General features: G+C 45.5%; 1 protein-coding gene across 10 annotated transcripts in view; it reads right to left on the minus strand.

The window, feature by feature from the left end:
* The window catches only part of LOC120955071 (heterogeneous nuclear ribonucleoprotein L), a 177,103-nt gene that overhangs the window by 70,996 nt on the left and 79,815 nt on the right, over window positions 1-26,292 (minus strand). The gene's annotated exons all lie outside the window — the stretch shown is intronic.

The raw sequence follows: 26,292 nt of genomic DNA on the forward strand, positions 1-26,292 counted from the left end.
CAGCAGAAGGAGCACCCAACCGAGGACCATTGCCATTGGCTCGGGGCTCATTACTTCCGCTTGTCCCAGCTGGATGTCAAAATGGCTTGGGAGGGCGAGTGTGTTTTTTCTTAAGCAACAGCAATATGATCCCCGAACTATTAATATTCCTTTTCTTTTTGAGGCACAAAATAATGAAGCATGTTTCTGCAAACGGAAGAATATGCTTTCACTTAGTAAAATGAAGACCTTGGGACGTGCCTTTATATTCAGCTCTCCGGAGATTATGCTAACGTTTACTCCAATATCAATTGTGTTTTAAAATACCCAACGCAAACTCATTCTCTATCTGCTTCTCATGTACCGTTTATTACCTCAATTTTTCTTCCAACTACTCCGAGACATCTGCAGTCTCTGAACGCAATTCTCTACCAACAGACAACAATTCTTCCCTCTCATGTATAATTCTTTTCAGAGCAGATTTTGCATATGCATTCCAAGAAGTCAGCATCATTCGACAGAAATCTTTCCGGTGCGCTGTCAGCTTCACGTGTACGAAAGAACTCCAATACATAGATGTCCGGATGTCCATCAGAGTGTGCTCAAAGTTTTGAGAAAAGTACAAAACCAAACGATCCATATCATCCCCTTTACCGGATGAAGCTCCCCTCGTTCCGGATATTACCAGGATCCTCTCTTGCTCTCTCTCTCTCTCTCTTCGGAGTGGAAATGAAATATGACTTCAACCCAACCACTGGCCTGTATTCTAATGGGCTTTCTCCGCATAAAGGAGTCCCGGTGAAAGGTAATCCGGTTAGTAACAACCTGCACATCATCATCATCATGACGACCTGACACTTCTTTCTCGACCCTTCACGCCCACCGACCACGACAAGCCGTTCATTATTAATTCAGCACATTTCATTGCATGTGTATTCCAGTGTGTCCAGTGAGTGTTACCGGCTGGAACTAACGCATATCCACCCTTCTCCCCTGTACCCAACGTTATGCGACTTTGGAGTTCAGGTCATTTTTTCCGCTCCAGTAACCGCAAGATGGTACGAAATATTACGTTCCTTAAATGGCTTTCCATTTTGCACTGTCAAACTCAGCCTGCTGTACGGCGCGGCCTCGAGGCCTTATTCATTTATTGCACGCGTGCACGACCTAACCTGTGACGAGGTTCATGCAGTCCACCGCTATCCAGATGGCGCCACTGGACACTAATCTTAAATAGGGGGGGATAAACACACACACACACACACATTCACAACGAGAATGGTCCATAAAACGATGTAAAGCATACGAAATGAGCGTCATGTTTCGGGTGCTCGATAATCCAGCTGCTACAACAAATCCAAACCCGTACCGAATCATCATTTCAACGATTTCAACGATCCGTGTTCACAAGCAAAAGGGTGATTCAACCACATCCGGGAACCACCGGCACACACTACTCCAACTCACTACAACAAGCTGTTACATTTTTAAATTCTAATAAAGCCCCGTTACGGTAACAACCACGCCATCGGGGTTTGCCGGTCAACGACCGCAAAAACGTGTCCCGTGCGCGTCGCAACCAGCCGGGAGGATTAGTCCTTTCACGAAAAATACACGAACGCGGCGATGATGAGAGGATGATGATTTGTGAAACGAGACCATATGAAACAAGTGCATTTTAAATATTCCACAAACGAAACACGACCGAAACTATCGCTTCGTGTCTCCCATTCCCAATCCAGATGGCGCCACCGCCGCCGCTGTAACAGCTTCATCCGGAGGCACTACACACACGCGCGTGGTGATGGTGGGTTTTGCGTACCGAGAGCATGTTGAATTACTTATTCAAAATTCATGCATACCGAAAAAGGAGTGTGGGCACGTCGTGTTGCCAGCTACTGGTTGGTTCTTCGTGAACTGTTCGCCACGTGAAGGCACAACCAGGTACATTTACGTAGCGCCACTATCAGCTTTAGGTTGATTACTTCGGAGCGCAAATGGATGCTGATGAGTAGGAGGTTTCTGCGGTAGAATTTTGCGAACTCAAGTGAAGATATCACTATCAGTATTACGTTTAAAATTAGCATTACTCCAAGGAACACGTAAAAAATAAGATCTTATTCCTCTGCTTATTTTCCACTTCAAGAAAAAGTCTAGTCTGGGTTTGGAAATTCGATGACCAGCAGCAAACTCTGCAACTCCAAGCCTGAATTCCAGAAGTCTCCATCCTGCTGTGCTTTGTCTTGTCTCGCCACAAAACGTTTAATATTTCAAATTGCATTCTTTTCTTCCACCAGCAACATCTCAGCCATTCTCAGAAAGTCCTAAAACAAAAACAAACCCCTCTCTTTTGCCCATATCATATTTATTTAGTGCTCGCTCATCATCGCACGATGAACTACTACTGTGTTTGCTGCAGTGGTCGTAAACTCCCCGCCTGGACCCACTTGGTTTCGTCTGCCATCCCTTGCTGCCAGCCAACCAGACCAGCGTCAGCGTGTATGGCCGACATGTTTATAGTTGCCTGTGCCCCGGATCCTGTCCAGCCATTTTTCTCCCACCTCCACACGAACATCGTTATCGCCAGGCTCACATTCCGTGCTCGACGCATTCGAGCAAGGCGCGCCCGCTTCGAGATGTTTTCCTTTCCATACGCAGGAAAAACACTTCATTAAACAAATGCTTGCCCGAGGAAAATCCATCCACTTTTATGGTCGCCTTCCAGTGGTTCCAGTTGCTGAGCGGGGAGTAGGGCATCGGAGTGACGGACAAAAGAGCACACTGCTGAATTGTGTTCAGCCCGACTGGCCCGTAGACGAGGTTCATTGAACTATCTCGTTAGAACTTAAGCATCGTTGGGAGTGTAGTTGTCCGGAGAAACTAGAATCGGGTTTCCAGTACAATCAATTTGGTGGAGCTGTGTCCAAAAGCGAGTCAAACGGATAAAGACGTACTTCTAATGTTAGTGCTCCTTTTTACGAAATTCCTTGTAATTCCAAAGACGAGCGTCAATCTTCAGGAATTCCCCGAATTCTATTTATCGATGCAAGAACCTATTCCACACAGACAAACAAAGCTGTAACATTCATTTTGCATCGTTTTACAAAAACAAAATCAGGTTCTCTCGATCGCTCGCTTTTCTTCAACAACAACCGATTCAATTATCACAATTCAATTACCATTTTCATGATTTTTTGTGTCTGTGCGTGTGTTCTTTGTTTCCGACGTTCCGACGGGCTGTGTACACTGTACATTTGAAAGCATCCATATTGACGGTTTTTGTGCGAATATAAAGCATCGGAGAAGTTCGTCCACCCTGCCACTGGCGTCGTTCGAGCTTCATGAATTGTTTTCTCTTTCCATTTCCACCGATTGGGATCCACTACACTAGCAGCACACTGAACCGGCTAACTGCTGATCGAATTTCAAATCAACCTCCGGTGGAGTTGTAATGCAAATGAACGTAAGTTCATTCCCGTAACGTTCCTTTTCCTGCTTTGTGTGTTTTCGCTTTCATTTGCAGCCGCTTGCCAAAAGGGAAGAAGAATGGACCAGTTTGATAGCTAGCTTCCGGATTGGGGAGCAGAACCGTAGCACGAACAAAACTGTAACATCATCCATCGACTCTAAAGCGTACCATCATTTAAATGCAACCAAAACCTGAATTAATCCACAACCAAAACAAGCTGGAAGCTTTCAGGAGAATTTTATGCTTAAGTTTGAGGTATTTTCAATTGGACATTAATTCTTGGCTTGAAATAGGATTTAAAACCTTGCCCGCATGATTCCGCCAGTTTATTATAACGAATTTTGACACCTCACACGCTATTCAATCTCTTACAAGTAACAAGAAACTCAAAAAAAAAATACGTCCACTCAGACATCCGAACCAAAGGTGCTCTTTTAATCAAATCATGATTATGATCGATTATAGAAAACTTGACATTCACCCGTCCCGTCGGCAAGGGAAGGGTTGGAATTTGACCGATCACGTTCCGGTTGGTGCACAATGAACACGCAACCATCCACACATGCACACATACACGTGTCTAAAGACACATTCACGCACCTCTTTGGAAGAAATCACTTTAATCCAAGCAATAAATGCGATGCGTTTGAGCAGTTTTTTGCTTTGTTTTGCCTCAGCACACATTAAAGCCCTTCTTACCAAATCTTACTCAAGACTAAGAATGAGTCAAAATGGGTGAGAAGAGAACTGCTTCTGTCACTCTGTGTGTTTTTTTGTTGCAGTTGTTTTAATGGCGACGCCACGCAATCTTGGATTGAATTTTAAGCAGCTTATTATTGGACGGTACCTGTACCGGAGCTCGGGAGCATTTGAGCGACGCGTGATGGGCACGAAAAAGGCAGTAATTTAACGAAATGAGCTTTTGAAGGTCAAGCGAGACTTACCTAGAAAGAGAAGGAATGGAAAGGGAAGAGTAAATATTAGCAAAGTGATTTACTAGATGATTTGAGATGATTCATTTCGCGAAATTATGGTTGTAAAATATATTATTATAATTCAATATTCGTTAGTTGTCGAGAATTTGAAGTAAAAGAAGATCATAGGAGACGCAATACATCAAAAGCTTTGCTCTATATTATTCGTCTCTACTATCTGCCCTTTGGCATTCCCCCCGGCCAATCAATTACAACGGCCAGCGAAAAGCGTTTGTTTAAAATACCACCAGACACTCCCCCATCGTGTTCAATCGTGCCTATATAAATCAAAGCTGATCCATCAATTTACCTCCTTTCCACAATTTACTCTCACTCCAGCGTTGACACAGAAAAAAACAACGCCAATAAACAAACAAAACACTCGCGTTTGTGGGAAAAACTCGCCCGCCAGCTGCCACCACCAGAAACCAGGGCAATCGCAACTGCCAAGACCGATAATGGGATGCACTTCTCGCACATGCAAAATGTGCACGCTAAAAGGGGGCACCACTACCACCATCAGGGGCTGTGTCTGCATCCATTCGGGAAAAATTAACCCATAAACATTGCTCATAAGCACACCATCATTGGGGCGTACTCATGTGCACGTGGAAATTATTTTTCCAAGCCAAGAAACTGTTGCCCTCGCCAGCTTCTCTTTCCAGCATAATTGAGAGCACTTTCACCAGCGCCTCCAAACACTTCGCCCACCGATGCAACACGAAGAACATTGCACACACCGTGCATCCGGGGTGTGGTACAGCGGAAGAAAAGTGAAAACTTTTCCCACGAAAGTGTGCACCCACACTCACAACAGACTATTTTTTCCCCCCGCTAAACACGTGTATGATGCCCGCGACGTATTAGTGCACGGGGCACACAGCTGCACCACACACGTCATGCAGAAATGTCCGATGCACTTACGCGTCCGCTACTTCGCGTTTGTTTTGTGCTTGATGCAATTTACACTCTTTTGTGTATGAAACAGGTAGAAAGGTAAGACACAGCCGCCACAGACACAGGGGCAAAAAGAATGAAATAATGAGTTTTCCCTTGCACATACTCTTTTATTATTTGCTTCACAGAGAAAGCCACAACAAGCGTGGAAAATAGGAGCAAAAAATCGTTCAGTTCAGTTGGTGCAACTACTTTCAAAACGTATGATAAGAGGCAGAGCAGTACCTCACAATTCAACACACACAAAACGCAAGTAACGAACGTGTGAAATTTTCGCAACAACGCCTTTCCATCCAGGTGCTTTCCACGGCGCTGGTGGAAAAACTTTACGCCACCCCTGCACCACACACTGTTGCGCACAGCAGCAGCAGCATGCATTCGAGAACAATATGCGTGCACGCGCACACACACACGAGTGGGTTGATTCTGAGCTGTGGAAAAGCGAACATTTCTTTCCCTCTGTTGATGTTGTTGGAGTGCAATTATTTGTTCCCAAAACCTGAGGCTGCGCGTGCGAGAAAAAGCGCCCTTTTGTTCGGGCCTGTGAATGAAAAGCAAGCGCCACGGGGGGAAGCATACACAACCATGCACTTTGGCAAAGGGAACTGTCGATAACCTACATACACACAAACGAGGGGAAAAACTAATTTTCACATTGTGAGAAGTGGAAAAGTTGGCTACTTGTACATGGAAAATCAACAGACTAACAACAACCATCGAAACAGAACAGCTGTGTAGGGCGAGGATTTTGCAAATAAATCTAGATCAATCCTGTTCGAATGTTGCTACCCCAAAGCATCTGTGCATCAGTTGCTGTGCAGCAAACGGAAAAGCGACGCACTACCAAAGATACAAAATGAGGCATAATTTTCCATCATAAAAACGGTCACATTCCAACCCAACACACGCAAGCGCGCCCGCTGGGCCAGATGAAACGCTTCACGAATGGCCAAGAATGGTCGCTATGGGGAGAGATGTGTGCTGCACATTCCCATCCTGTTGGTTCCTTGCTTTCCACCATCGCGAAGCTAATTCGCTGCAAATTGTGCTGCTCGTAATTATTTTAAATAGTCCATCGGCTCGGCAAAATCGAGAGAAAATGTGTGCACACACCCGTACAGGGCTTTTAACCCCTACAAACTACCCTCCTCCCTCGGCAGTGTCCGTGTTACATAATGAGGACTGAGGGAGGTAGTTGTGTTTGGAAATATTGTGGAAAACTGTGCACCAATGCTACATTGGCAATCGAAAGCGATCGTACAGACAGCACACAGTCCGATGGAATGGACCCACGTGGACAATAAAACGCATCGGTGCGCTTAATGAGCGCACCGGACACCCCCGCACTCGGTTCCATTACTACCGTGGGCACCCCACTCCACGCCGTGCATCGAACGGTGAAGTAATATTGTAGGGAACGAGAAAGATAATTTGAGAAAGATTATTGCTGCATTCAAATGCACACCGAGCGACCGAACTGTCCGATAAATGGGAGGACAAATGTACGCGCAATTGCATCGAACGGCTCCACAATGAAACGTTTCACTTATCCGCAGGAATACAACCAGATGCATGTTCGATACCGTAAACTCAGTTCAAACTAGTTAACTTTGCTGAAAGCGGTTTAGTTGGACAATATTAAAACCAGAGCTGTATCTGATTAGTGTATTAGATTTTATTATAAATTAGAAGGACATTCTGGCTTTTTTTCAAGTACTTAAAAGCTCTGTGGAAATGAAAGAACTCATCAGTTATTCTGTTTATGCTGCAGCTTCTAAAGATTAATGGGTTCCAGAGCATTAAAACAATCGACAACTGCTGCATAACAAAAACCCCTACACAACAGTAACAAAAACAGTAAGATGATCCGTAAGATTAGTCAATCACAAGTGGATGACACATCCGAGCAAGGCGAAGGAGCTAATGATGCGAAAAAAGGGCCAGCAAACTCGTCCTCCTCTGTTTCCTGCTAGAACAAATCGCCTATTCCCTACCGCTCCGAGCAACATTACACTTCATTGACCCCGGAAGGCAAGATAAATCAACGGTAGCTTCCCACACCCCCTTCCTAAGCTCCGGTAATGCCTTATCATCATCACCTCCATTAGAAGTGCGTCGATGCCCGTTCGAACCAACGACGTAATGACGCAACGACGCCGCGCGGCTGATCTCTACTTCATTGCACTGTTTTCCGTGTAGCAACAATTTTCACTTTTACCCATTTCAATTTTTTGACCCCTCGATACACACACAAATGAAAACAAAAACCCGCTGCGGGCCTATGGAAAAGCCCATCAAACGCAAAACAAGACAAGAGTGAACGGGAGAGGGGTAAATTTGATCATCTTTCAGCAAATTTTTCTCGCGTCATCGTCTCGCGGCTGAGAGATGAAGTTCCCTTTTCAAACGACACACCCGGGGGGGGGGGGGGGATGGAGGTGCTCCTCTTTATGGGGCGTGGGGAGCAGAAGTTTGTGAGCCAGGGTTTCCGAAGGCCGGAACCCCAACTCGGTTACATGATCGAAAGTGATCTAATTAGGAGCGAACGTTCGAAACATTCCGCGTGCCGGCAAAGAGAGCAGGGTCGTGAAGGGGGGGGGGCAATATTTTTGGGGGTTATTTTTTCCGTGACGATTCTACACACACACACAGGCACCTTCCATTCCCCATTCTTCCGGGGCACATATTTTCTGTCTTCGGCGTGACAGACATTGTGCTTGACGCTCGGCGTGGAATGCCATTCTTCCGCTTCTTCCGCCGCTTGACAACTTATTTTCCACCCAAGCGGCAGTAGAGTGGTAAAAAGAAGAGTTTTTCATTTCCACATAACAACACATGGGTGTGTGTATGTGTGTGTGTGTCTGTATTGTATTCTATAGCGACACGCGTTAAACTCGGTGTGTTTGTTTTTCTTTACTTAGCAAGCGCTATATCTTTCTTTCTAGCCAAACTTCCTCCTCTATTGCTTCTCTTGCTTTCCGATACCCGAAATTTCCTCGAGGGTCGAGCGCTCGGGCTTAGGTTTTCCTTCAACAGCCGTGAATGATTGATGAGCGAACACATGTTTCGCGTGTTGCGCCGCGCGTGACGCGCAAACGGACCCCATGGCTGGGTTTTTGGGGAGAGAGTAGATTTTTTTTCCCATCCTTCCTTGGGACAGGGCGAAGAACGAGAAGACCACTAGGCAACTGACGATCGGTGGGAGATTAGGATGTACCCCCTCCCGATGAGTCGGGTGCGTTACCTCGTGCGCCATTTGCTCTGTTCACTTCTCACTTCTAAAAACCCATTTAATCCTCGTTTTCATCTTCTTGGCTTATTTCGTAGTTCGTTCTTCTTCTTTTGCTGAGTTTGTGTTGAAAAGAGCAGAAGAAAAAAAACTCTATTTCGGCCTATAGGAATGAAACATGGAACTAAAAACCTGGATGCTCCAAAGTCGACGGCTTCAAGCAGACGATGTTCAACGAGCTCAACAAGCAAACACATTGTAAACACCGAATCGAACACTGCATTTTCTAACCATCTTTTTTATTCGTCTTTTAAGAATGTTTTCTTTTTCTTCTGCTTTTTCGGGTCTAATCTTTAATGGTCTCCGATTTTTCAACTTTCGTTTTCCATCAAAACATCGTGTTTCGAGACTCCCCAACCCCCTCCGCCCTGATAGACGAACTCATGCTCCACCCTAAACAAACAACCAATCTTCGGCATGCTTAATAGTGGTACAACAGCTAGTTAACATGCTAGTCGCCCGCATGTAATCAACTCGATTGGTTCTAATGCTGCCCCCGTTGCTGCCTCCGCACACAAAAAAATGGGAAACAGCGACACCAGAGAACGGTGGGCCGATGATGAATCGCTTGACATGTTGGGATGCAGAGAGATTAAGAGAACATTTGTACAGATTTTGTAAAACAACCATCCATCCGCCCAGCACCGGTGGAGCTATCGTGAACAAGAAGAAAATTACACGATTTGAATAAAAACAATCATCTATTTCACGCCGAAGTTTGGTGCTTTCAGTGTAGACAAATAATTATTTCAAACTAAACGATATTTTTGAATATTTTTGATTCAAAGTTTGCATAACTGATTCACTAATAAGGTTAAATTGATAATAAGTTTCAAAAAGGAAAATAAATATCAGAAAGAATAAATAGATATAAAATGTACACTATGTAGAACAAAACTAACAGATAAATCAAAACTTAAGAATAAAGAAAAGAAAAGTTACAAAAAAACAAAAACACAATTGAATATAATTATACATTAGAAATTGAAAAGAGATCAATTTGCTTGATCTCTGAAATAACACAGACACAAACAAAGGACTGAAATAAGAAGATAGAAAATCTACAAAAAAAAACTTAGGCAACCCAAGCACATAAGAAAAAACTTTGTCCAAGAAATAGTAAACACCAAAAAGAAGAAAAAATGCTACGCTCCCTGTTGGGCTACTTCCAACAGATGGAGCAACAAATTATGCCATAAAATCAACCAATTCGTCACAAATATCTTACCGGTCTACACATTTCCGTTGCCATTTCCCGTCTCCACACCACTCTAGCACGATCTTCATTTTCCTTTCAACTGTCCTTTCATTTGAGGGCATTTTCCTGCTGCTTTTATTCTCTCGCTCGGTCAGCCTGCGTTTTTGCAACCACTGCCGCGCGCAGCAGAAGCAGCTCGTTGACATATTTATGCGGTTATGTGATTTTTACGATACCATTTACCGCGCTTCTCTTACCCAGCTCGCCACAAATCCACACATGCACATACTCTCACAGCCCCCACAGAGGCCCAGAGAGTATTTGTTTTCCGTCAATTTACTGTGCGGTTTTCTCCACCGACGACGAACGATCGACGAAACATCTGTTGGATTTTAATTTCTGTTTGAGCGACGCTTTTTCCCCATTTTGATCGCATTTTTTATTTTTCTCACTCCCTTTCCCTCACAGGTTCGACCCCGTGCCATACCGCAACCGGCAATAAAGATGTGTTTGTAATTCCCCCCCTCACCACTGTCTACCTAGTGAGAGCGCGCGCACATCTTTTTAGTTGAAAGATGAAGCGAAAGAAGCGAAAAAAGCGAAAAAAAACCTCGTTCACATATAAACCAGCTGGACCAGTGAATAAGACGAAGCTACATTTTAACGCTACAACACACACACACGCATCATGCACAGCACCACCCATTTGGGGCGGGACGGATGGGTTGATTTGTGTTTTCATTCATGGATTTATGATTCGTCATGTTTGACACGTGCCTCCGTTAGACCACACTCTCCTCCGCCGCCCTTCTGCTTCCTGCGTCGTGTCAACTTCCATCATCATCGGTATGCGATGCCGACGGTTTTGTTTGTTGAACAAGATGGTTTTGTGGTAAGCAAATAGAAGGGAGAAAAAACACATACATTTATCCATGCAGCAACAGCACAGCCACCACCAACGTGTTTCACCGCCGTTGGAAAACTAACACGGCACACGGGAGTCAGCCAGAGGCCGTTTTATTCGCTCCCAGTGTGCCACCCACCTGGACCTGCCGTTCGACAGCAGGGCAATAAACTGCGTTCACGGGGGAAAAAAACTGGGCAAAGAAAATTCCGAAAGAAAATGGTGGGTCCAACCGCAAACAGAACGTGGTGCTAGAAAAGGCAACTGAACTGTGTATTTAAATATATTTTGGGATTAATCGTAAAAAAATCTCAACAATTTAAATACTACAAAATGAACAGGGGAATTGAGGTTGGAATGTGCGAATTCTTTAATTATGTTTTGGGTTTTCGCAGCAAACAACCCAAGTGACATTTGCTCGAAATTGTTTTTGCATATCTGCTCGATAAGTACTCGATACGCTTGAAATTGTTTATTTGTGTGTGATCAAGTGTGTTGAAAAAGCTAAGATTTGGTGTGTTTGTAAATTAGACTTTCTTCTATCGATGGATGATGCTGTCGAGCTCATTTTACATTCATAGGTTTGGTATTTGATAAAAAACAAAAGCAAATTTTGCGTGAGGTTATTTTATAAACATTTGATATTATATAAGTATAAAATGGCTACATGACCAACTATAACGTTAGGAAACATCATTTCCGATCGAATCTAGAAGAAAGCAACGAAAAAGCCGCATCACAGTTGATTTTACAGGACTTTTTCTAAATTTCCTTAAACTGGTGCAGTTTAAGGGAAGTTTAAGGCTCCAGTTTAAGGAAATTTGCTCGAATTCCCGGTTATTCGTGCTCGAAAATGTCAATTGGGAAAACTTGAAATTATAATCATTAAGATTATTCAAAAATGAAGAGTTTACATCTTGCATCACAAAAAAGGTGTTAGATTATTAGATTAACCTTTCTTCGGGGCAATTTATTTCCTTCCAAGCTAAAAGGAACATGAAACCCAAAACAAAAGCATTTCAATCATGATGCTGCGAACCCGTCAAACAAAGAAAACTCACTCCATTCTGGAAAGAACAAAGGAAGGACTACAGTTGATCTATATCCCGGTACACACACATACACAGCTATACATTTCCTAGGAATCAATTGCAACCATAACATAAAACATCCAACAGCGGGTGCCATAAAATTTAAACAATAAAATTGCCATGAATTCGTACATCTCCATGGATGTGTTTTGTTCCCGAGCACAGCTAGCAGAGAAAGGGATACGCTTTTCCTTTTCTAACGTTTATGGGCGTTTGGCGAAACCCTTTGCCATCTTATATTAACTTGCTGGTGGTTAGTGTGTGTTTGTGTGTGGTGAACGGTACACGGTTGAATTTATGTTTCTCCTGTTTTATGTGCAACACACAGCGCGCGCAGGGGAACATTTCTTTGCTGAACGATTTTGTTAAACGCTGCAAACCCATTTCCATGCTCCATGAATGAGATGAAAAACCCCACCCCACAAGCAGCAGGAGAGCCATTTTTGCATTAGTTCAAGTGAAAAATAATGCGCCTGTCGTTGCACCCGTCACAGAGAGACACCCAAACACATCGTTGTTGTCAGCATAATTTGAAACGCTTTGCACCGACGACAGAGCCGACGAACGACCCAGAGCAGCTTAAAGGCGACAATCGTTCCTCTTTTATCCAGCAGAGAAAAACGTCATCATTAAACCTCTACCCCCCCCCCCCCTGCCGTCCATCGTCAAAGGTGCATCAGCCCTCTCTCCACCACTCTCGCCATTAAGCCTTTGCTTGTGCTGGGAAGGAGGGAAATTTTGCCTTTTGTACCTGTTACGCTGAAACGTGACGGTGGGCGGCACAGTAGTGCACAATGATATCAGCAATTCATTGTGTCAAGCAAATGTTTAAAATGTTCACCCTCCCAGGAAAGGTGGAAGGGTGAATGGGGAAGTTACATGCAAAGGGAAAAAGGTTGAAGGAATTTCCATGGGACAGGACCGAATGACGCAGGTGAACAAAAAATGACTACGCATTCATACTGTGCGCTGCTGAGACCTTACAACGTTCCCGAGCATTGGAGCTCTGGGTCGAAGACGGGGAAACCACGGGTGCGCTCTCTGTCTGTCAAGTGTCGCGAATAATGGACAGGGAGGGGAAAAAAACTAGACTAGAGCTTATGCAATAATGAGTTAACAATGAAGACGAAAGCACGTGAAACGATATTACGCATTACAATCAAAAAGGAAGCTGAAGAACGCGCGCGAGTGTTCTTTAAAATTCATTTTTGCCATCCTGACCTGCACCACACATTAAGCGTAGCAAGTACGCGATGCTTCACGACTCCGTTGTTCTACAAACACATACACACCGTCCTCTCTCGCTCTCTGCTGTTGACAGTTCCACCCGCATTGTCGCATGTCAAAAACTGGGCTGCAGTAGCGCCAGCGCGCCAACTGTCACCGTCACCAGCGACTCCAAAGTAGCAGAATGAATGCCGGAAAATCCACAACCTTCTGCTGACGATGCACAAAACGCGCGACCATCGCCTTGCCTCGCCTGCGCAGTGTCATACGACTGTGCAAACAAAATGGGAATAGACCGCCACCATGCGAAGGACAAACGCCTTTGCCGAAGGGCTGCATTCATAATTCGGGATGTTTACTTATGCAAAGCGAGGCGTGTGCAATATTCATGCCATTGCAATGCACCGCCCCGCACAAACATAACCCACTCTCTCGGCTTATCCAACTGCACCACACACACCTCGAGTTCGCGTTGCCTACAAACCGGTCGACGAAATTCGAAACGAAAGCCAAGCAATTTCAACAATGCAATGGGAATGTGTTACCGGTACGTTCCACACTACAAAGTGTGTGTGTGTGTGTGTGTGTGTGTGTGTGTGTGTGTGTGTGTGTGTGTGTAGGGAAATTCGATCCCAAAATGGACCGAATATCTTAACCACCCCCTTTACTCGCACTTTGGCGTGAGATGGACAACCGTGTTCTCTCTCGAAGTGCACTTCACAATTGACCACTTCCTTGATGTCCATCCCAAAGCAGCGCAGTCATAATCGACAGCAAAAGTGCAAATGGCGCTTTCGATGGCGAATGAATCAAGCCAATTAAATTTGGGTTCGACCGTCTGACCGACCTGACGAGTCGACCAGTCACACACCTGTGTACCACCCCGTCCTCAACCACCGTCGCACGTGTCGGATATGAATGACGTTTGCGTGACAGACGTACCAACAATTCCAACCGAGAGTTGCCGCTGATAGGGCTCCGCCGCTGCTGGCTGCAGATTATTATGCGCATTAGGCAAACGAGTGGTAGCGTCCGGAGTGCTGCCGAGAGTCCAGAGCAATCTTAATGTCCGGGGGAAGAGATTTTCTCTGAACGTGCACTATCCGTGCTGGAATTTGCAGCGTCACTTCGGGAGGGTGGAACGCGCTGAATGACAGCAGCGAGCGGACACATTCGGCACCCCGGATAAGTGCATCATCATTAGCTTGGAATGGATTTGGAAAAGTCGCATGATTGGAACGGTGACAATGCACACGTTGAGCAATTGTATTTCGAACAAAAAAAGAGTTCCAATGGGTTTCAAAGCGCCACAGAGCACTTAGACGGTGGTATGGAGCTTTGGTCCTTCGAGCCGGATTGTCTGTTGCGTGGCGTGTTTCGGTATCTTTTATGCATGCAATCCAAATCAATTTGTTGCTCACCCATCAGGTGGGGGAAAGTTGTACTTCTAGAAAGTAGGGTTATAGAGCTAGACAATTTTCTGCACCACTTGCTGCTGGAAAACGAAAAGATACAATGAAAAATTTGCCTTTTTTTTCAACAGGACCTCTCGAAAGCTGCTCCACTCTCTCTAAAGAAAACGTTCTACTGCTCTTGCTGAAAGCAATAAACGATTCTGACGCAGTAGTAAAAGCAACAAATTACAGACATTGCGACAGGACACTGGCAACACGAACACAGAAAGAAGCATCACAATCCGACTCGGGGACGAATCAAGGACACCATTGTTGATATAAAACATTCCATCAGGGATGTCCTTTGCGAGATATTACAGCATGATACAGCGGCAGGAGCAATTGCAGATATAGATGGAGCTTCCATACAACACTGTACACACTCAGAGGAACCGAGGAATGACCCCCTTCGGTCGGTAAATCTTCACAGAGTGTACAATAATTTCTTCATTTTCAAAACTAATCCCATGGTGATAATAATTTTCTCAACAAGCTCAAAAACACATTCAAACACAGGCACTATAGAGCTACAACCATGTTTGCTAACCTTTAACAGGACAGTGTTACCAGACACGTTCTGGTATAGTCGACCCCGGATCGCATTCGGCATCGGCTGACGCATTCCTACGGTTCAACAAGAACGCTCCTCCTCCATATATCCTGCTGCTACTACTGTGCGCTACTGTTACTGCTTATCTTGAGTGAAAATTTATTGCACCATTCGCTATCCCACGCTGTCATTCCAGGATGAAATACCTTCGTGCTACTGACTCTCCAAAGCCACGCATCTACGCGGAATTCCACTCCACTACCTACCCTTGTGGTGGTGGCGCTAGTATCTGGTCGGTTAGAGAGACAACCAGTCGACGCAGTTTGGAAAATGAAGAAAAATTACCCACCACATCCTTACCGGAGTGTGCTGGTGGACGACAAACACAATGTCCCACACCGTTGAAATCTATGACCATTAACCTGCTCGAAAAGCAACTGACCTTTGAAGGCGGCGGCCTGTCTGCGAGCTGAGAGTCATGTCCGCCAAACCAAATAGTGCACCGAGGCGGAAAATCAAACAGGTTTCTTTGCTACAGCCTTATTTCCCGTGCATGAGATTGCATCATTTGCACTCAATTGCAGACTTCAACGTCAACCTCGACGATGTCGCGAATGTCGCTCCAGAGTGTGCCTCGTGGAAAACGAAATTATAAAAATATGCAAATTTCACCCTGTTCATCTGGAAAGAAAATCGGCAACCCAGAGAGACTACCTTTCTGTTACGTTCAACTACTTCCACTCGACTCGGTAGAGGTTCATTATTCAGCAAGCACAGAAACGACTCGGTTCTTGAAACGTCCGAAGTGGGTGATAACGCTCAACTTTTCACCACCTGAGAGCGCCACCTGTTGTGGAGGACAGGTAAATTGTGCCAAAGAGGAAGTACACTCCTGCACTCCAGAGTGTGCATTTTATTATAGATTGCATCTTTGTAGGTGTGCAACACTACTTTGGAGCAACTTTACTCGCGTAGACAAATTCTGGTCCTTCGAACCGGATCGTGAAACATTTCAACGAATGTGATGGTATCGTTTCACCCAAAAACAACGAAATAATTTCGAATTAAACAGACAATCAATCACTTAAGACAATTTAACCTTTAGCCTACATTTTGTCTTGCGATCGAATTTCCTTTTCCCTGCTTTACTCACGTGTCCGTGAAACACAGGCAATGAAATCGTCATGCTTTCCTACCAGAACCGTGACACGAATATCATGTCTTCCTTTTCCCGTGTCTATACATGTGTGCATGTGGCTTACTGCAGCCGCACGCTTTGGGGCGGAAAAGACGACAGCGATGCCATGCCAACCGTGAACGACTGCACCGTCTTGCACACTTAAACGGTCCTCACGGCAGAAGCAACAGCAGCATCACCGTCAGGCACTACTACTATAGAGAAAGTAAATTTATTCATTAAAACACTCCCATTTCGCAAAACCCATCCACAACCACAACCAGAGAGCTTGCTTTTGTCGTCAACGTTCCCGACATTGTGTCGTTTGCAGGTATATGGCGTACACAGGGAAGTGTCCCTCGCTGCTCCATTCGACGAGAAGCACTTGTGTGCAACCCTAGCAAAACGCTGTTGCTCTCTTACTTGACCCTGTGTGTGTGTCCCGTACTACTCCCTCCGCTTCTGCTGAATTGATAAGCCACTTTCTGAACCTTGCGGATGGTACGCTGCAGCAGTCTCTGCAGCTGCACTTCGCCTTCGCTCCGTCTGCTCGGATGCATCTTTCAAGCGCACAACGTGGAATGATTAATTATTATTTATGTGTGTGAGGGGGTTGTTTTTTCCCTCTCTATGCTATGCGTTGTTGCGGTTCGGCATTTCCTCTACCGAGACGCCGTGGTGAATGTGTTGGTTTAGTGCCGTTCTGCCATGGACGGGTTCCGTGCACCGGGTAGATGGCAGCACCTAGAACCTAGCGATCGTTTGCCGGCTGCCGTTTGCCTCCCGGATCAGATCGGTAAATGTGACACATTGCAACGAATCCACAAGCAAAAGCAACCGGTGGTTTCGTATCGCCCAGCGCAAAGTGTCCCATCGGCTTCATTAGTATTCGACTTCGATTAAGATTAATGTACGTGAGCTGGTACAGCAATGTGGCGTTTGGGTTAGAATGTTGTGATCTCGGTGGCAGGTTTGTGCAGAGAATGGAAACGGTATTTAATGCATAGCTACGATGCCGTTTAGCGACTAAAAGCTAAGTCTTGTTTGAGCTGAAATAGAGCTGCAATTCTAAAACGTTTTTACAAAAAGGTACGAAAACAAACACACAAAAATTAACGCTAAACGATACGCATTACCACGGTAATCACGGTGAGAGTTTGCAGAGGATGAAAGATATTTATTTTGCTCCAAACATTCGTTATGAAAAGCCAGGAACTAGAGCACTCCTACCCAGCGACCGTAATAAATTGGCAATAAATTATATGCATTCGAGAGTAACTCATAGCCGAGCAGCCGAGTGCCACGGGAAAACGCATGAAATAGCGCAACTGCCGTTATGAGTTAATTTAAATTTATGTTTCTTTTAATAGGATCTAATAAGTTACAAAGCCCGACAGTGCATAAGGATTTGTGCGAATGTTCTGAATTCAATTTCACTGAGAAGAAACGCGATGCAAAGAAACGTTGGTGCCGTGACTAGGATTTAAATTGGAATGTAAAATTATTAAAGCGAAGCAAGGCTAGAGATGTACATTAAACTTACAATTTAAAATGCAACTAACATAATTGTAAAGAATTATAAGAAAATAACCAATTAATTTCTCAACCCATTCAATCCCAGGAACTAAACAAGAACTTAATGGCCTAATTCATGAAGCAATACTTTGTAGGTAAAAGAAAATCTTACCGCTTTAGCACAACTTTGCAATCGCTTCTGTGCTCTTTCAAGAAGCATTTGATTAGCTCGTGGTAAAATGCATGCAATTAAGCCGTCAGAGACCCTTGGCTCCAAACCCGAGGAGCAAAGCAAAGGAATAAAACGGTACACAAAACAAGAAAAACTCGATGATCGATTATGGAAATCTTCGTGCCGGGGGAAGGGAAAAAAAGATGAAAAACCATTTAATCGCATCGACCGGTACCGGTAAGATATTACGGCAACTTTCTCTAGAAAGCAAAACAAAGCCGTCGCCCTCGTGCAAAAGGGTCGGATCGATCGATATCGACGATGCTGGATGGATGAGTAATTGACTAATTACCGATAATCACGGTACATTGCACCGCTGGAGCAGTTATTTAAAATGCAAAATTGAAGCTTTTAACAACAGCCATTCATCATGCGATCGGTAGTGCTGCGGGAGAGATATTGCAAACCAGAACCGTTGGTACAATTGCCTCCTCGCGGTACTCGAGGTGAGCGTACACTGACCACCGCGTGTCCATGGATTCGAACAATCGCACAATCTGCTGCCCGACCATTAAGATTGTCAATTTGTACGCGGCGCAAATAAAACGCCAGCCAGCAGGATTAGAAATCACTCCTGGGAAACCGAAATAAAAACCCCGAGGTCCGAGAGTTACCAGGCCAACACAGAGAGAGAGCGAATAAACCAGAGCCTAGCAGATGGACGCAGTTGACAGCATGTCATCAAATTTCAAATCCACACTTCACGGAGTTTGATGACTGCTGGCGAATAAAAACCATGACAATATCCAATCATCGTTAAAATCTTACAACGAAACAAAGAATCATCACCGACGGGAAATCCGAAGCTCTTACACAATTCGTTGCGTTTTTTGTGTTGTTGCGTGACGATATCTTCCACCGGGGTCGTCACATTGCAATTCCTGGTAAGTTGCAAAAGTTTTTCAATTGATTTCATTTGGTCCTGATACACCACCACACCGCCGGAAGCATTATGCTACGGTTTATCGTCACTACAAATAAGAGACTAAGATACCTCAACCAGCCAAGAGCCGCCATCTTGCGGAGAAGGTACAAGACAACTATATTCCAAGAAGGACATAAAACAACCTAAGCGAACTTTGCACTTCGGAAACGGGACCTGCTTCATCGTGCTCTGACCGGTCAAGAGATTAACTTCCGGTTTTCTGTATCGTACCAATAAGAATCGCCAGATCAACCATCAGTGGGTCACCAGTGACCGGAAGAGCAGGTTATGAGTAAAGTTTTACGTCCAAGAAAGAAGAGCAAATCCCATCCCATCCACATAATTTGAACCGAAACTTTTTGCCCTAGACGTTACAAGCAAGCTTTAGCAAAGAAAGACACACACACAAGAAACAAAAGCAAACAAAAACGCCCTAGATGATACACGGTTGGGCTGGAACGAGCTCCATTCCAAGACTCGTCCGTCCAGCAAAGCAATGGAGCAGAATGGAATCGGGCAGGACATGTGTCCAGAGACACACACACACCAAAAGGGACAGTGGAGCGCTGGGTAGCAGATTTAATGTGACTGCAAAGTTCAAGCAGAGCGTGAAACGATACTCCAGCAACAATGTTGCCTGCATTTAAGGGAAGGCGTTGTAACTAACCACAAAGCCCCCATCTACAGATGGTCACATTAACACTATGGCTACAGCAAAGCATCCCCGGTATACTGTAGCACAATTTTCAACACAATCCATCATTGTCGCCCACCGTGTGTCTCCTTCTGATCCGATTATCTTCGGACTACACTTTTTGTAGTCCACTTCTTCTCGGTACAGATCATTCAATTATCGATGCACACGATGGCTTGCGCATCGTCGATGCACAACCACCACACCAAGACCGGCTCCAATTCCTGTTTCGAACAGAGGGTCCTACAATTATCCCATTATCTGCAACCCACAGAGCGACATGTTAAATTACGCACCATGGACCACGCGGACGCTCATGACACTGTTGAAGCACAACCAGACAGTGGCAGAATAGTTTCTCCCCCTCCAGCAGTCGTCCGGAAGACTGCTAGACAACGACTGTCTCAAAGTGGTAGTGGCTTTCTCCGACCTTCCTTTTTCGCCGGATGTTCCCATTATCGATAGATGTCGCGCCATCATCATCTCCAGTAGCTCAATCGGGTTGGATAGTGCAGAGACCACGAAAGGGAATTCTGCAAAATTACATCCCACGCTAAGTTGATGGTGGTTTGCACCATTTACTGAATCGATTGAATCACACAATTTGGCATTCTTCTTTGTTTTGGAACGCCAGGATATAACAAAACTCCAAGCTTACTTCGTAATTGTGCCGGAAAATACCAATTAAAGTGTATCAGCAGTGTGGCAATGCACTATTTCTTATCTCGAGAGCTCACACTCAACGATGCTACTATTTCCAGGATTTTCCACTATAGCCTGCCGACTTAACCTCAATTTCGGAACAAAGATGAGATGCTGTATCAATCGAAAGCATTTCTCTCGGTTAGGGATTCTTGTTATGGACGCCCGCTTGCTCCCCACAGTCGCCATTTTATGGCTTTCGTTAATGCCCTCTGACCCAGACTCGTTGACTCCATGAGCACCAGCTCGCAACCAACACAACCGGCAGCAATTCCTACGCAATCAAGCATCGTCAAACATTCTCGCATCCCCGCACAGCTAAAACAACATATTTATTGCACTTTGATCTTGTGATCACACCGATAGAGAGAGAGAGCATCGTGTTTACGGAAAATGGTTTCCGTTACAAATAACCTAGTGTCTCTATGAGTCGCTCCACATGCTGGCACTGTTCCAGTTTTCCAGCCCGGTGGGAATTTCACGCGAAACACCTCCACCATTCTACACAGACGCACAACAAACGGTTGGAGAGCGCTTATCATCGCCCACGCATCGGTTACCGACGGCACAAAGGATTTTATGTTTACGATAAACCACACCTTGAATTCTTCCGTTCATCCCCCGATCGCCGACCGAACAGCACACACTGAGGAGGTTTGGATTTCACTTCACGTGGGCAATAATTTCGCGAATCCTTTCATTTGTCTCTGTCTACTCTGTTGTTCTGAAGCGCTGAATCGCGCGCGAGTGATAAAAATCACAAGCAGAAAGCCGGGCCTTGTCGCTCGAAGGGGCCCATAAAATCCCATAGGTACTAACCAGCACCACACACGCACACTGAGTCAAAGTGCACCACCACCAGCAAAGTGAACAACGGACACACAGTAGCAACAAAGCGACAAAAAAGCAACTGACGCACGAGGGAAAAAAAGACCAATTCCCAACAAGGGAAGCGAAAAAGTCATAAAAAATATTGTCCCCACATTTCCGCCTTCCTGCAGCACAATTGCCGCGGGGGCAGGGGGATACGGTTTTGGGGTTAATATTTTATCACAACACAAACATACACACACAGCGACACCGACCTGTGGGCCCAGGTAACGAGAGGACGACGAGGAGCGTTGTACGCACGGATAAAGTCGTCCACAGGATATCATCACATGCCCGCGTCGTTTCCTTTCATCTTCCAGTTCGTTACCTTTCTGCAACGCATTGGCTGTTGCGCGGCGCTTTATGTTTTATCCCTTCTGTTGGGCTTTACAGTGAAGTTTCCAGAAGTCTTTGTGAGGTAGATTGCAAAACGTACATGCCTCCTAAAAAATGGGCGAAAAGCATATAAAAATCACCAACAATCACACACCGACAGCAAGAAGGGCATGGTGTTATCACGCAGGTGAAGCACGTCTGCCGGGTAATTAAGAGGCGCACCCCATTTGGTGTCGAAATGAAACGGTTCGGTCACATACATAAGCGTGCGCGTGTCCATTACACCGTTCGCCGAAGCTTTGCTGGACACTTTGCCCGAGATAATCGAGCAAAAAAACAGTACGGGAGCCTGAATCAATTTCGATCCACAGTGCCCAAGCGGGGTTATGGATTAGCGATACCACCGAGCTTGCACGGATCATTCCCATCCCTAACTCTCTCCCGCCGGCCTTAACGAAAGCCTCGGAATCACGTACACGAGAGAGGAGTCGGTGGATTGTTCCAACCCGGACTGTTTCCGGGTTGTTGGGCAGATAGATAACCGCGATATAGCCGCAGCGCATACGTAATGACAGCATCCGGGGAGCCTGACCATGATAGCCCGCTTTTTCTCTGCTCCATTCGATTGGAATTGAATCGGAATGAAGATAAGGATACTCATCAACGGGAGGGTTTAGTCAACACCGGATGAGCTCACATTCCGATCCAGTGTATGTGGTATTCGTGTGTTTGTTATTCGTTTCCATTCCGCAGGAGTTCGATTGACTATATTTCATTTTCCCAAAGTAAAAAACTCAATCAGAGCTTTGCAAACGATGAGCAATGGCTCCGACAACTCCCATTGAAAGCGAATTCTTGGATAGATGTAGTCATAGGACCTAAGTTCCTTGAAAAAGTCACCAAATGATCGCTTATTCCATGAATTCCACGAACTCTTTACACATCCGTACCACTGCAATAGAAATCCTTTCCGTGTCATACGGTGTGAATGCCTCATCAATAATGAGATACCACGAATGTGTTATTACCAGAAATCCTAGGGCATTCTAGATCCTCATCATCATCACCAGCCAAAACTGATTTACGCCGTTTCCTCAGAATCTTTGATTTGAACGCGTGGATTATGGGAACATCGACATTCGTTGTTGTTTGGGCAGCGTCGCCACATTACAGCTGTGCATTCCACCACAGGACACATGTTCCCTGTAATCTTCTCAGTGAGGGATTACAAGATTAAATCAAGCAGCGCGAAAACATCTTCACGTTCTCCACGCTCAGCCCCGTGGCTATGAACAGCTAGGCAGTACGCAAGAAGTTGATGTTAGCGTGCAATTAATTATTAACCAACACTAATCAATCTTGAAACGACGGGAAAGCAGGGCTTCAGCAGGATGTAGCAATACTCACTACAAATAAACTATTCAGGAAGAAGCGAACTAAAAAAGCTCCTGCATCTCTCTGTGTATGGTTATCACTCACGTCAGAGATATCGTTTCCCACGGCAGGACGGCGTGTGTCATAACTCATGTCGAACATTATGATGCATTCTAGATAAAAAAAAGTTCACATCGCTAGTGTCCCCACCATCATCGCAACCGGGAATAATGGATCACTTAGAAGCAAATAAGAACGGGTTCCTCCTCTCCACTGAGTATCGCTCAAAACGTCGAACTTTGGTGAGCTGGTGAAACTCCCAGACACACTCACACACATCACATATAGTTCATTTTTCCCACCTGATACAATGCAAACTCCAATTGGAACGTGGAGTACAGTGCAGACAGAGATCACACACGTGCGATACCATGTTTCCCATGTTTCTTGAACGACTGATCAGATCTCTCCCGGTCGCGAGGGGTACGCAAGGCACAACGACGACATGATTGTGAAACGGGAAAAGATTGATGTACTCTCTCTCTGTGCTCTCCGTGCACTAACCGCCATATGCGACGAATGTGTATATACCACCCACCCCGCCCGGTCGCAATACAATCGAACATCATTCATTGGGGACGAGATACACGGGGCCGCAGCACACAGTATCAGTAGCGCACTAACCAGACGGGAAGATCCACGAGATAACTAATGATAACAACGATCACATCTAGTCCTAGTCTCCATGGATGTCCCCCATCCAAAAACCGATTGAAGGTTCCCATCGGAGATTTTCTCGCATTGTCAACCGTGTGCAAGTGCAACGAGCCAAATGGCGCAGTAATGGGCGGGCGTGATTCGGTTCGATATGCACCATTTTGTGTGTGTGTGGCTGTGCCAGAGCGGTGGTGGCCCATAATGGACGCGAATGATGGTCTCTAAATGCTCGTGAATGCCATCCCACTGGGCGGTGGATGGTGGTGACTGTTGAAATGCCCCAGTCGTGCAGCAACTTCGTCAAACCATTTGTCATCCCTTGCGCGGACCCCGCGCGCTTGTCCCTTTGGCGCAAGCATCAATTATCGTACGTCCGCCAAATGGATTCGCCTCTTCACCCTTTTCTTGGAGAGATGCTCCATTTGGGGAAAAACATGTCCCGCGCGAAGAAACGGTAAAGTGTTTAAGGGACCCAGCAAAAACGGGATGGCAGCAGAATACATTGGAGTAAATTTAAATCGACATCACATACCACACCTAGAATAATTTGATCATATACTGTGGTAGGTACTGGGTGAGGTAGTAGCATCCCTCGTCCTCTTCCCCAGCCTTCGATTGGTTGAGTGGACCCGCCGGAACATGCCGCAATTAATTACGGCGAGCTGCATATCCACAACGGCATGAATGTTGTGCGCTTCTCTGGTCACCAGAATTGCGACCGCCGCCACCGCGCTCGCTTTCTTATCCCTCGTCGGCGGGAGGGCTCATCAATCTCGAAAAACACTCCACCCGTGCATCATCATCATCGTCGTCATCGGACGATCCGACGATCGGACGAACGGACATACGTTTCATTTCTTTGGCAACGGTCGGACTTTGGTGGTAGAATATTAATGAGCAACCGCCACCGGGCCTGCTCGGGAGCACAAAAAGGCAACCCAGACAAGAAGGTGACAAGAGAGAGAGCGAAAGAAGGGAGGTAAAAATGACATTTTAGTCCGTCGCAAAAACGTTGCCCGAACGCCGGCTGAGAGTGATTCATGTTTGAGAAACTGTCGCATGACTAAAAGCGACCACAGGTGGCCACAATCGGTCGATGATGGTGTGCTTCAACGTTTCAAGATTTTCGCGTCGCACGTGTTGTAGATGGTAGATGAGTCTGAATGAGGACGAGACGGACGGCTTGAGATGCAATTGTTTTGTGATGAAGTATGATCACCGTATCGTAGATTAAGATGTACATCAGTTACTTCTGAGGTTTTCCCAACAAATGAAAAAAGCCTTGTAGACTACATAAGTAAGACTCCTAAGTCTGTAGGAGTTAGAACAGAGAACAGAGCTACATAAGAACAGTGTTACACCTTTTTGCAGTGACACTTCTAGCTTCAGAATCTTCTAATCCTCCTCCTAGAAGTCACCAATCAATATCTAACACCCAACACATTTCCTCACAGTTAATAGCTCATCTCCGCGTCCGCCAGACCAGCAAAACGCATCGATCATGTTTAAGAACTCTATCCCAATCTCCGTTCCCTTTTTCCCGCCACTAATTATCCTCCACTCAGTCACCATATTGTAGGTCACATCACCTATGCCGGCCAAGATTAATGCGTTTGCTGAGCGACATCTCCCGTAAAACCTTCCTCCGATGTTACCGGAGGAGGCATGTACTGTGCGCACCACATCCGCCGGCTATGATGCGTTCCCTCTATTACCTGGGTGCATTCGCGAGCCCTGCAATTATTTCCAACCAACCCCACGGAGTGGCAAGAACCGATTCCAGTGCTTCAACCTCTCTTTCCCACTGCCAAGAAAAGGGTCACCATTTCCCGACGGTGAGAGCAAAAAAATGGCTAGTCCAAAAGGGTTGAGCAGCAGCAGCACCGTTTTAAACGAGGCCAATTAAAATGGGTCACCCCGAGGGTGGCGCGGAAGGGATCAGCACAAAAAAAGGGTCTTTACATCCCTCTCTTTCGGCGGCAACCATTTATCGGAGAGTTTAATGGAATGCATTATTAATACCCGCCCGGGTCCCGGGATGGATGGCTTTACCCGCGTTCCTGGGAAACCGGTTCGTCCTGTTCCCTTCCCGGCGGTCTTCGGGGAGCCTCTTATTGCTCTCTTCTGTTGTTTAACTTTGGTGGGTAGGAAACACATGGTGACGTTTGTACACATTTTCCGAGGAAAGTCTTCTTGTGGTGCTAGGTATTATGTCATCCTTGTTTGGTTCGCTTTACGACACAGGGAAACGATGTTCAAGCCCGATTGTGATTAAACGTGTCCCGCAGGCAAAGGGAGGAATTCGCTTCCAATATCAAGGTTTTCATCATTGCGTTATACCAAACTGCTAAAGCTAGAATTTGTCGAAAAGCAACCCTTTTTCCCTTGAATTGATAACAGTCTCCTCCAGGGATGTTGTGGTTTCTGACCTTTCCTTCGGCCGATGGATGAGCGAAATTTCAAAGCAAGATCAGCACGAAAATATGTGACCGGACGGGGAAGGATCGCAACTGATTAAACTTGAACTTCTACGTGGGGCAATAAAAAGGGATACGTAACATAAATTGATACTTGTGGAGTCCCAACTCGGGATCAGTTGATGGAAGAAGGGACACAAAGGGATTGATTCAATATCTCCGGATGAAATAGTTCCACTTA

Source organism: Anopheles coluzzii, chromosome 3 (genome assembly GCF_943734685.1).
Source record: "Anopheles coluzzii chromosome 3, AcolN3, whole genome shotgun sequence".
NCBI classification, from domain to species: Eukaryota; Metazoa; Arthropoda; class Insecta; order Diptera; family Culicidae; genus Anopheles; species Anopheles coluzzii.